The following is a 12,808-nucleotide window of genomic DNA, read 5'->3' as shown; positions in this document are numbered from 1 at the left end:
AATTTTATGCAATTTCTCACCTTCTTAGCCAGAAGATTCACACTAGAATTGTAACTTTTTCCTTTATTCAGTCTACTAGAATACTGTTTGCCAAACTAAACATAGTAAATTTTAGCTCTTTGGGAGATAAGATTAAAACATATTTCAGACCCTACACTAAAATACCTTGATATGTCGTATTGTTTCTCTATATGTTGTATTGTTTTTGCAAATAGATAAAAATATATAAATGTGCAGACTGCAAAAACATGGAAATTCACATTCATTTAACTTGTATACACTTAGGCCCCAAAATGTCTGTGTACTTCTTTTTCACCCTTGGTATGTTTAGTTGGTGTGGCTTGCAAGTAAGCTTTTAAATTTAGATGCAGTACATGTCTATGTAAAAACTAGTTTCACCTGGACTACAAAGCTCATGTGTATTCTGTGGACTCTTTACATTATTAGCAAGAGCCAGCAATGACCAGAGTTATAAAGCAGAGCAAATAGAGCCTGTTCTGGAATAGTGCTTGTTATGCCTTATTTCCAATCCTGAAACCTTTATTTCAGCACATTGTCAGCACTGATAATATTGCATTGTAACTACTGGAAACATTAAGGTAATGGCAATCAATGTTTTTTCAGTGGCCCAGTGTGTTTTCTGAGCTTGTTTGCTTTTCTGCCACAGTCTTCATAATGTGAGTGTATGAAATCCTGTCCTTTCTCAAGATACATTAACTGTTAGTTCATAAATTACACTTACTCTTACAAAAATGTAAAATTTTACATAGTTATATACTTGCTTATTAAGGTGTGAAGATACTGCTTGAATAAATATTATAAGTCTGATGTCTTTTCTATGCTAGCTGGAATTTCATGAGTTTTAGTTGTCTGGAAAAATTAATGTCAATCTCTGGCAGCTTCAAGAATTCATGTAGGAAGTGCCAAGATGTTTATCAAATGAGTGAATAACTAGCATATCAAAGATTCACTGGTATTTTATCTTAAATTAAGTTTTGAATTAATTTTGATTGTTTTTCTAGAATAGTCCAGAATTCAAAGTTTTCAGCTGTTTCTTCAATTCAACTTTGTCAGAGCACACTTCCCTGTAAAAAAAAAAAAAAAGACATTAAATGTATATGGAATAGAGGAACATTTGTTTGAATAGTCAGATATACCTATTTTTTTATGTTTTATTTTTTAACCAAATAGCAGCTTTTTTACCTCTCATATACAGTTCCTTTCCTTTTTACAGGAAATATTTTATGAAGAAGCATTTAATCATTAGTATGTGTATACACAGAAAAAAAAGAAGGCTCATTCCTGCATTAATAACCTAATTTCCAAAGAGGATTGATCTCATATGCAAAGATCAATGAACGTATTATTAAATCTCTCAGCCTTTTTGCTTTCCTGTGCAAGGCTAATATTTTCAGCTATTTTAAATATGACTAACTCTAATTCTAGTGGAACATTTTTGGCATGAAGTGAAGGAACGTTGAATATTTTATATTAGGATGGTCTTAAGAGTTCTAAACTATTTAATACCATATAAGATATCATTGGGCTAAAAGGAATCATTTTAATAACAATCCATCTCACTATCAATTTTGTCAACTGTATGGACATTTCAATTTTTCCTAACAAATGTTTTCCCCTCTTCCTCTCTGATAAAACAGTTGACCCTGGGTTACTAAAATTTCCATTCTTATTCTAATTCTAGAACGTTTGAATAGTCTAATTTATCTCTTACTGCAAAATGTGTGTTAGATTGTTTCCCTCTACTGTGTAAACAGCAGTACTTGTGTCTAATACTCTTGAACAAATGTACTGAAATACTTATGACAGCAGAAAGTATTTGGCTTACCCTGTACTGCAGACCCATGATTATGTTAACCAGTATGTTACTTTAGTTCAAAACTGTAATTTTCAAGTAACTAGTTTAATTATTCAGGCTATCTGGTTTTAGTAATTAAGAACACCTCAAAGGAGTAACTGAATTTGGACTCCAACATTTTACACAAATATGTGTCATTTGTACTTTAAACCCACTAATTATTTCACCTTGACTGCAAAGGGCTCATGACTCAGTTTAACTCAAGGACTGACAAGCCTTGGCAAATTGAGTTCATGAGCAAAGTTGAGTAACCCTAAGCTATTGAGGGAAGTAATGGACATATAGTATGTCAAAATAACAGGATAAATAGACAGAATTAATCTATACAGATTTCAACATTACCTCAAAGCTATTAATTTGATTGATTTTACTTTCCATGGAGACTTCAAGGGGCTGATTCATCTATGTTCTTTGTCCATTTTAGACTGATATCTATTGTACTGTAAGCATGTTCATTCCTCTCTCATTAAATATAAAAGAAGTGAAGGCAACAATTTCAAATGCACACAGATCTCAAACTGTCAGTCCTGAATATCTACTTCTACATAACGCAGAAATATCTCAACCACCTTTCTCTGCTCTTTGCATACTGTATAATACTGAAGGAACTTTCACCTTGCAGAACACTTTTCTTTTGTTTCTGCCTTCTTTGTAGTATCTATTATATTTTCCAAGAGAATCATACATTTCCAAATCATGGCAGTCACTAAGCATGCCAGACTTTTAAATAATTGTTTAATCTGTGACATATTCTAAATAAAGATGTCCTATGAAAGCAATTTTACAGATGTCAGTGAAATATAATACAAAATGGCACTTGATAAGATAGATTAAGATGAGTAGCTTTAAAGAAATGCATCCAAAACACACAGTAGTACATAAAGACACAGTTGTATGTGTCTTTATACACATATTATAGCTTGCAGATACCCACATCTCAAATGTTAGGGTAGGAAACAAACAAACAAGCAACAACATCCAGACCTTTTGGTCAGATGAATGAAACCAAAACCAAACCAAAACAAATCCCATGGATTTTGGCACTTACACTTTCATCATGTTTTTCCTGATATGAAGAAGAAAGAAATAAGACAGTCAGAGAAATATTTTCATGCATACAGAATTTGGGAAAAGTTTCAGTGTTTATCACAACACTCTAAACTTAATAACGGCTGTGGTGGCAGACTCATGTTGTACAATAACATCTGGTTTTCTTTTCACGGAGAATTTTGTAAAGGAAATTTTTTGATAGCTATGATCTTCGAAAGAATGACGTTGCACAGAAGACAAATTTATACTCTGCAAAATCATCTAGTTTACATTTAACATAATTGTCTGCATTATCAATACATACGCAGTACTTAGAGCTGAATGAAAAGAGCATGGCCTAAAATCTAATTTTTAGCTGCACAGTGTTCCCTTGCTTTGGCCGTCCCAATCCAAATTCCTTCTGAAAGCTATGCAGTCTTGTGCTTATTAAATCCTTTTATACAGGCCACTAGCTAGAAATGCAAAGTACTGCAAACACAGGCTCAAGGAAAGGTTAGGAAGCAACTGCACACACCATACACGCACACACTTCCCCTTCATCCACCCAAGCCCACCCCCCCACCCCCACCTGCGCCAAAGACAAAAATCCCTAAAGTAACAATCCAAAGCTACACTAACGGGATCAGAAGGACTGATGAGAAAAAAGAAGAGTTAGACTGGTTTTCCTCATCAGGGGAAAAAAAAATTTAGTCAGCAATTTAGATACTTTGTGCTACCTTTTGGTCTGTTTCATGGATCTTGGGCAGGCGCTTGGGCAGGTGACTTTTATTCTTAATGCTTCAGTTCTTGCTACATATGTATTGCATTCATGCTTCCCTCTGTCTGTGTTTATTTAGTTTCTTTATCTAGGCTGTGAAATCCATGAGATAGAAAGACTTATTATTTCAAATACAATACATATATGTAGCTCCTGTAGTGAACTGCATAAAGCTCTTCAGAGTACTTTTTCAATTGCTTATGGAGTTTGCACATCTAGAAGCAGTGCTGATGTTTATGTAGCCTGAGAAGTCTACGTGTTTCTTTTATGAATGCATACATCAGTCTGTTTAGCAGCCCATGCTCTTCTGTCTCCTACACTGTTAATCCTAGAGTAATGTTGGCAGTATAAATACACTTATAAATAAAAACTAGTTCAGAGCCACTTTGTGGCTTTGTGCAGGATGTGTCCAAATATCTGCAGTGCAGCTTCATAGATTCGGATAAGCCAAGATCACCTTTTCTCCTAGCTGGAGATCTGAAACTAACTTGGTATTTTAGTTTGGTTCCATTTGGAGATCAAACAAAACTTCCTTGTTATTTTGTAGCAGCCTGTATGACATACAAAATAAATTTATGCTCAAAGGCAATAAATAAATAAATAAATAAAATACAGATTCTGCATAGATGCATCCCATTTTTAGAGAACACATACATGAAGAACATAAATGGGCACAGTAGGCCATTTATGTTTTTCAGATTGGTTGCATGTCCTGACCAATATTGGTGTAATTCTAAAAGTTTTCCCTTTTCTCTAGAAACAACTTACTACTACGAAGGACCAGAACCACACTTCAGTATTTTTGGAGTTGTTTTTTGGGGTTGTGTTTTTTGGGGTTGTGTTTTTTGTTTTTTTTTTTGTTTGTTTGTTTGGTTTTGTTTTGTTTTTTTCCACAGAAATATTTTAGCCCAAAGAAGATTTTTTTATTGCAGTAAATTCTTAAATACATAGAGATAATATTACAAAATATCTATTGGCATCTGCCTTATTACCCATACTTGACTATGCTATTCTGCTGGCATAAGATAATGTTTGGGCTCTCTAGGTACTTCTTTCTAAACAGTGCTAATAAGGATTGAATAAATATACTGAAAAAAAGGTTCAACAGCCAACACAGTCAATGCTTATAAATAATGGATTTTCCTTTAGTGTCTGTTAAAAGTATGCAAACAGTTCTAGCCTCAAATAATTTACTTGGTTTTAGTATCTCAGTACACTTAATGAAATATGCTACTTACATTTATCAGGAGCATGGACCTGGTGTGGTGACTACATTTCAGTATGTATTTCCACTGAAGAAAAGACTCAACTGCTTGTCAGAAGTGTTTCAAAGTATTCAGTCCAATAGACATGACAATGTCAAAACTGTAACTAAATTTTATCTTTTAAGACTTACACACATCTTGTAGATGCCATACATACATATCTGTTTTCTGGAAAATCTACCATTCTACACTCTTGGGAGCATGGAACAGTGCATTTCTGGGGTAGACAAATTCTATGGAAAACAAAATAAGGTACACTTCAATCAAATAGCCTGGTAAAATGTATATACATAAGAGATGTGTATGTATGCCATATACTTGTATGCCATAAACTATAAGTTCTCAGAAAAAAAAGTCTTTACTTCATGAAGTAGCATAATACCTTTTTTCCAAAAAAAATTAGAAAGCAATAAATGTTTAAAACCTAATGGCACTGATATGAAAAAAAAAACCAAAACTTCAAGTTTGGTTTTATCTATTTTGTTCTTATTTACATTAATTTAGTTGAAGGTAATCAGGTTGCAGAACACAGTCCTTCGTACATTAAGCAATATAATCAGTAGAAAGATATACAGAATTTTGGATTCATACTGCTGCCATAGTAATGTTATGATGTGTCTATGACCAAGCTAAATTCTATTCTGATTGAACAATGTTCTAATTAGTCCATACTTATTTAAATATATTTTTAAAAACCGCAAATAAGTTTTCACGATGATATAAATGTTGCTTTCCTTGCTTCTAATAATTTCATTAAGTCTTTACAGCCTGCACATTACAGCTTCAGACTACTTGCAACTTTGATACACAGTATATTATTACATGGTTTGAACACTATCTTTGAATTCATCACATGAATTGGTTGAATTTACTTTGGGCAGAATGACATCTATTGAGGAAAATTATTTTCAGTTAGGCAATGATCTGTTAACAGTAATGTTTAGAATAAGTACTTTTTCTCAGCATTTACAAAGGCACCCTACTAGGTAGAAAGCAGAAGAGTACATTTCACTGTGCAGTCTAATTTTCTTGTCCTAAAAATAGCTTCCTTCTTCCTCTTTCAAATTCAAAAGTTATGGAAATCTTGAAGGGACAGTGTTGCATTTATTTTGCCTCTAAATATATTTGTAAGACTTTAAAAGACTTCAAAATTTTTCCAAAGAAAATTGATTTGTTTATCTCAGAGAAATGAGTGTATAAAGCAGTTCACTTTTGAAAAAGTATAGTGGCAATATATATTTTTAAACATATAGATTTTTGATTGGTTTAGATTTATGATTTTATATATGTGTAGTGTTTACAATTAAAGAGAGAAAACAGCATGGTATTGTAAGGTACTGTAAACCTTGTAGAAATTTATAAACAGCCTCTGAAGGCACTCAAACTGCAGCATCACAGAAAGATGTTTGTTTCCTATGTGATGAAAAGCTTACTGCAGGTGCATGCTTGGAAAAAAATGCTCAGAGAACCATAAACTTAGGTGGATCAAATATCATACTGTGATATTTAAATTGTGATATTTTAAAATATCTTGGTATGATAGTGTTAGTAAAAGCTGACTTAGTGTTCACAAAGACTGAGGAGATAAAGACAGGCCAGCATCACCTCCTGGATGAGCTACTAGTGACTTGGACTTTGTCATTTTTCTTTACTAATAAACCAAAGAGTTTTGTATGCAGGTACATGACACTGAATGGTTAAACATTTTGTCCTACACTCTAGACTTCAGCACAAATAAAGTAAATCAAAGAAATATCTGGAAAACAATAGTGAAGAACTTTTAAAGAATACAGAAGTAAGGAATGCTTTTTAATTCAATGCTTTTTCTAGCACTTGGTAGTATAGCTAATATAATGGCTAAAGATGATATGGCTAAAGACTTTAATTAACAAAGTACCAATACAAATGGTACTGAAATCCTGTAAAACCCATGTTCTATGTTTTTAATTTTGAAAATGACAAATTACCTGATAAGATACTATCACCATAGGTATTATATTTACAGAAATCTGCAATAGATTGCATTTCTTATGTGTAAGTTATTTTTTATATAGATAGGAACTAGGACACAAACCTAACACTGTACTTTCCACCTTAGTTCAGCAATCTTTCAAATCTGTATATATGAATACTTAATATTATGACAATATTATGTTTTATCTTGCCTTGGTTTATTTTGTTGGAATTATTTTTTCACACTCTGTTCAGATTATCTGCGTATAATGCCTATTATAGGTCGTGAGCTTCTCAGACGGTGTGGCGAATAGTCATGTAGCCTCTAGAAAAAGAGCTATCATCTGCCCATAATCTAATTCTCCGAGAATCCTTATTGATTGCTGATTGTTCCTGGCCTATGTCTCAATTACTGTACTGGATTTCTTGAAAAATTAGTAAGACTAGGATACACCTAGGATGACTGATTCATTACCATATTAACATGCAAAATGGACAGCTCATATTTTTTACATAGGATAATTAACATGTAAATGAATCTAGCACAATGGCAGTATGTAAAAGAATATTAGCAAATCTGTATAATGTTGAAGGATCAGGGCAGATGTACAATGGTAAGACTGAATGTAGGTACTTAAATGATTAGCAACTGAAATATGCATAAAAATTGGTGTGCATAACATATATTTGAACTACTGTTGTTTTGAAGCCTTAGAGAAAAATGACTTAAGTATTTCTGCTTAAAAACAAGAACTCCTACATACTATGCTCCTTTATATCTCATGTAATGGTATGCATGCCATAGCTATATTGATTTAAATGACAGAATACATGTTCCATTCACTTAGATATAAATTATATTCCTAGAAGATGAAATGTAAGGCTGTGAAAAAACAAGTTGAGAAACACAGAGCTTACACACAATTTATTTCATTTATATGTATGTAAACATCCCCAAAGGTGATGTCAAGTGACCTTTGTGTTTGACAGGTGCTTTGGAGACTCATTTGGGTGAATGGAAAGGAATGCCCCTAAAAGACAAACAAAGAAAACATAAAGTAGTGACTTTCCTTCCTTTACAACAGAAAATAATCTCTTGGTATTACAGGATGGGAGAAGTGGAGGGGAGGGAGAGGAAATAGCTGTTGCATTTAGTACCATAGTAAAATATCTAGCAGGTTTATTGCAGGTCTTGGCTCCTTCTGTCCACTTTTTGGTGAAAAATATGCAATATTCTGGAGACAATATGTGACATGGAGTGAATGTGGAATGATTCCAAACTATATGGAATAGTAACCTGAGGATTAGGATGTTGGATCTACCCCTACATTACATGGTTCCCTTGAGCAGCTCAGCTGCAGCAGTCTTCCAGGGATCATGCTCACAAGATGGTTATTCCTCATAGATAATGGCTGCATATTTCGGTGTTGTGGGTATGCTTTTAGGGTATTCTTGATTATCAGGAAGATAAGATACATCACTTTGAAGGATTTTGTTTCTAGCTGTATATAAGTGTCAGTTTGGTGTCTTTTGCTACATGAAAAGGTAGCATTTAAACTGTTAGCATATTTTGATCATGGTATTTGTGGACATTTATGCATATGTAGGAGAAGAAAACAAATGCTAAAGAGCATGTAAGTTGTTGATTGGGAAGCTTTCTCTGAAATATTTGCATTAATGTGTACAGAGACAGATAATCTAAATATGGGCAAGAATTAGCAGCAATGAATAAAGCAATAATTTTGGAACAAATACAGCCTATTGTGGAAACACATACTTTATATAAATCACAGTAAAACTATGTTGCCAAAGCCTAAAAAAAAAAAAATACAACCCCCACAATATGTTTCTATAGACTTAAGCTGAATACTAGATAAAAGCTACCAAGTGTGCAAGAATGCAAAGACATAAGCGATACACTCCGTACAAGTGAAGTCAGCAAACTGTGCTTCCAAAGAAAATTAAAGGTGAATAAAACTCTGGGAAGCAATAGTGAATAGCAGTGAAGGTATGACATTTAAAAGTAGATAACCAGACTAAGACCAACTACAGAGAGATTTTTCAACAAATGCACAAAACATGGTGATCAGCAAAGCAAAAAGCAGTGCCTTTTTCAACCAAAGCAGAGGGAGGACATGTAGTGCCTAAGGAGGGGCATAGATGAAACCCAGCATCATGAGTGAGCTGGCAATACAATGTGGCAATGTGGTAGCAGTTCCTCTCTTCACATTTTCACTTTGTTTTTATTTTTGTAAGTTTGATTGCCTTTTCTATCCTCTTGCTATCTGCTCTGTGTTTGCTTTACTTTTTATCTTGTTGTGTTTTGGTTTTGTGTTTGTTTGTTTAGTGAATACATAGAGAATCATAGAATAGTTAGGGTTGGAAAAAACCTTAAGATCGCTTAGTTCCAACCCCCATGCCACAGGCAGGGACTCCTTACACTAGACCATGCCACCCAAGACTGTCCAACTTGGACTTCTTTTTTACACCATTTTTTTTCCTTTTCAGATGCCTTGAAATAAGTCTATCCTGATTCTGGAGGCTGTAATCTGTTCATGACCAGCTGTTGATCATTTGTGATTTGTGTTTATAGCCTTGAGGTCTGCTATGTCCCAGTACTTTCAAGTCTTTTAGTATCAGCTTATGTTAATACTCTTGGAAGCTCCTGCTGCAGCACTTGGTGAATAAAAATGATGAAATAATATTGATGGATGTCGTGGTTTAAACCCAGTCAGGCAACTTGTTCACTCACTCCCAGTGAGTGGTGCCAGGCTGACAACAATTGAGCCCCCCCACCCCGGGGCTCTCCCCTTCCCTGCTCCCGGAGGAACGGGGAGGAGGATCAAAAGGGTGCAACTCCCATGGGTTGAGACAAGAACAGTCCAGCAACCAATGTACAACACAAATCACCACCGCTACTACCAACTACAACAATGATAAGAGAAAATAGCAAGGGAAGAGAATACGATACCACTGGCCAAGAAACGAGTCCCACCTGGAAGCCCATGTCCTTCCAGGTAACTCCCAGTTACCCCCCACCCCGGGCATGATGTGCTGTGGTATGGAATACCTCTTTGGCTAGCCTGGGTCAGGTGCCCCATCTCTGCTTCCTCCCAGCTTCCCCTCCTCCCTGGCAGAGCATGAGCCTCACAAAGTCCTTGGTCAGGGTAAACATCACTTAGCAACAACCGAAAACATTGGTTTCACCAACATTGTTCCCAGGCTGGAAGTCAAAACACAGCACTGCACCAGCTACCACAAAGGAGAAACATGACTGCTACTGCTGAACCCGGGACAATGGAACATGGTGCTTGTCCTGGGTTCAGCAGTAGCAGTCATGTTTTTCCTTTGTGTTAACTGGTACAGTGCTGTGTTTTGACTTCCAGTTTGAGAACAGTGTTGGTGAAGCCGATGTTCTCGGTTGTTGCTAAGTGATGTTTACCCTGACCAAGGACTCTGTGAGGCTCATGCTCTGCCAGGGAGGAGGGGAGGCTGTGAGGAAGCAGAGACGGGGCGCCTGACCCGGGCTAGCCGGGGAGGTATTCCATACCACAGCACGTCATGGCCGGGGTGAGGGGTAACTGGGAGTTACCCGGAAGGACAGGGGCTTCCGGGTGGAGCTCGTTTCTCTTGGCCGGTGGTATCGTATTCTCTTCCCTTGTTATTTTCCCTTATCATTGTTGTAGCTGATAGTAGCGGTGGTGATTTGTTGCTGGACTGTTTTTGTCTCAACCCGTAGGAGTTGCACTCTCTCGATCCTCCTCCCCGTTCCTCCGGGAGCGGGGAAGGGGAGAGCCCCGGTGCGGGGCGGGGGGGGAGACGGACACGGACCTCGGTTGTTGTCAGCTCGGCACCACTCACTGGGAGTGAGTGAACAAGCTACCTGACTGGGTTTAAACCACGACAGTTCGTTTTGGCGCCCAACGTGGGGCACGAAGGGTTGAGATAAGAACAGATCTGACTGGATTGATAGTCACTCGTCACAATGCTGATTTATTGGCTCTCAAGGTTGTTCCTCTTGATCTCACAGTTTCAGTATATCATATCTTACTTCCATCCGGTATTTACTGTATTAGTGTTTTTCAAGTGTGGGGCTTGGGCTAAGGTTTTTATCCCATTGTACTTTATGGTAATGACTTGTAATACAATAGAATCATTGATCATGAAACTGATCTGGCTTATGTTCCCAGTGTGGTCACCACCTTTATACTTTGGGAGGTATATGATGGAGGTGCTTAGCAATTACACATCTTTTTTCTCCTTCTCAGGTGCTCAACCTGGGAAGGAGACATCCTTTTACCCTCCTAGTCGTCCCCCCAGACCATTTACATTTGAGAGTTTTGAATTTTTTGAATGGCCTTTTAATGCTGTTGAGACTTGTTTGCTGATGGTGATGGGAATCACCATGCTAACACGCATACAGAGTGTGTTTTACCCACTACTGATTTCAAGAGTTAAGCAGATTCAGGTTTGGGTCTTGTCTGGGGTCAAACGACGATGTAGGAGGACCGAGAGATTTTCCCTGAGGCTGGACAGCCATGAGTGGCAGGGTGTGTGGGATAGTATGGGCAAGTATCTAGGTCAGTGGGCCCCTCCAGTACTTTGGAATTTCACTACCGAACAACTGCAAAATCCAGAAGAATTAGTAAAACACTTAAATGAGGTGTGTGGTCATTCTGGCCATACCAGAGATGGACAAATCACGGCAACGTGCTGGGGCTTGGCCTATGCTTACAGGGCCTTGTTCAACACTATCCAGCACCTTCAAAAGGAAAAGAATGTCGGCGGATCTGAGGGCAAAGCAACAGTCGCTACTCAAACTTTGGCTGCAATGAACAGCACAGCTGTCCCAGTGGCAAGTACAGCAGCTGTTCAAACTTCAACTGTAACAGACAGCGCGGTTACCCCAGCTCCAAGCACAGTAGCTACACCACCCCCAGTAACAAGTACAGTTGCTACTCAAACCACAGTGATAATCACTGCAGCCAAACCAGAGGACCAATTCGTACCAATATCAGTTGCCCCTGTACGCAAGAGAACAAGCAAAAAGGAGGCAAAAAGGGTGAAGCGAGATGAAGAACCAATGAATTCACCACCCGGTCCAGAATCTGATCAGGAGTCATCATCACATGACGAAGAAGAAGAAGAAGAGGTAACTTCTCGACCTCGGACCTCAACCGAGCTGCGGAATATGCGAAAAGATTTTACCCGTCAACCAGGGGAGCACATCATCACCTGGTTACTCCGATGCTGGGACAATGGGGCTGATGGTCACGAACTAGAAGGTACAGAAGCCAAGCAGCTGGGATCACTTGCTAGAGAAGGGGGAATTGACAAAGCAATTGCAAGAGAGAAAAAGTCCCTCAGCCTTTGGAGGAGGCTCTTGGCAGCTGTGAAAGAAAGGTTTCCGTACAAGGACGATGTTACGAGTCGTTCGGCCAAGTGGAATACTATAGACAAAGGCATCCAGTCTCTGAGGGAATCGGCCATCGTAGAGATGATCTATCACATCAAGCCGAATAACGGGGATACACCTATAGATCCAGATGAAGTTGAATGTACACGACCCATGTGGCGAAAACTTACACGGAATGCACCGTCATCATATGCCCATTCATTGGCAACAGTAACCTGGAATGACATAGTACCACTAACAGTGGATGAAATGGTTCATAAACTCCGAGAGTTCGAAGACAATCTCACCCCTTCCATCATCTCAGCTGTGAAAAAACTGTCACAGGACATCGAACAATTGAAGGACAATCTATCTGATTTATCCGGCTCCTCACGTGTACCAACACACGTCTCAGCTATTAACAAAAGGCGTCCTATTGTTCAAGAGAGGAGATACAGGAGGTATACGCCACGGGGTACCCTATGGTTTTACCTGCTGGATCACGGAGAAGA

The sequence above is a fragment of the Pezoporus occidentalis genome, unplaced genomic scaffold, assembly GCF_034315485.1.
Source record: "Pezoporus occidentalis ecotype Australia unplaced genomic scaffold, CSIRO_AGI_Poc_V1 ctg129, whole genome shotgun sequence".
NCBI lineage: Eukaryota > Metazoa > Chordata > Aves > Psittaciformes > Psittacidae > Pezoporus > Pezoporus occidentalis.
This window is presented reverse-complemented; position numbering follows the sequence as displayed.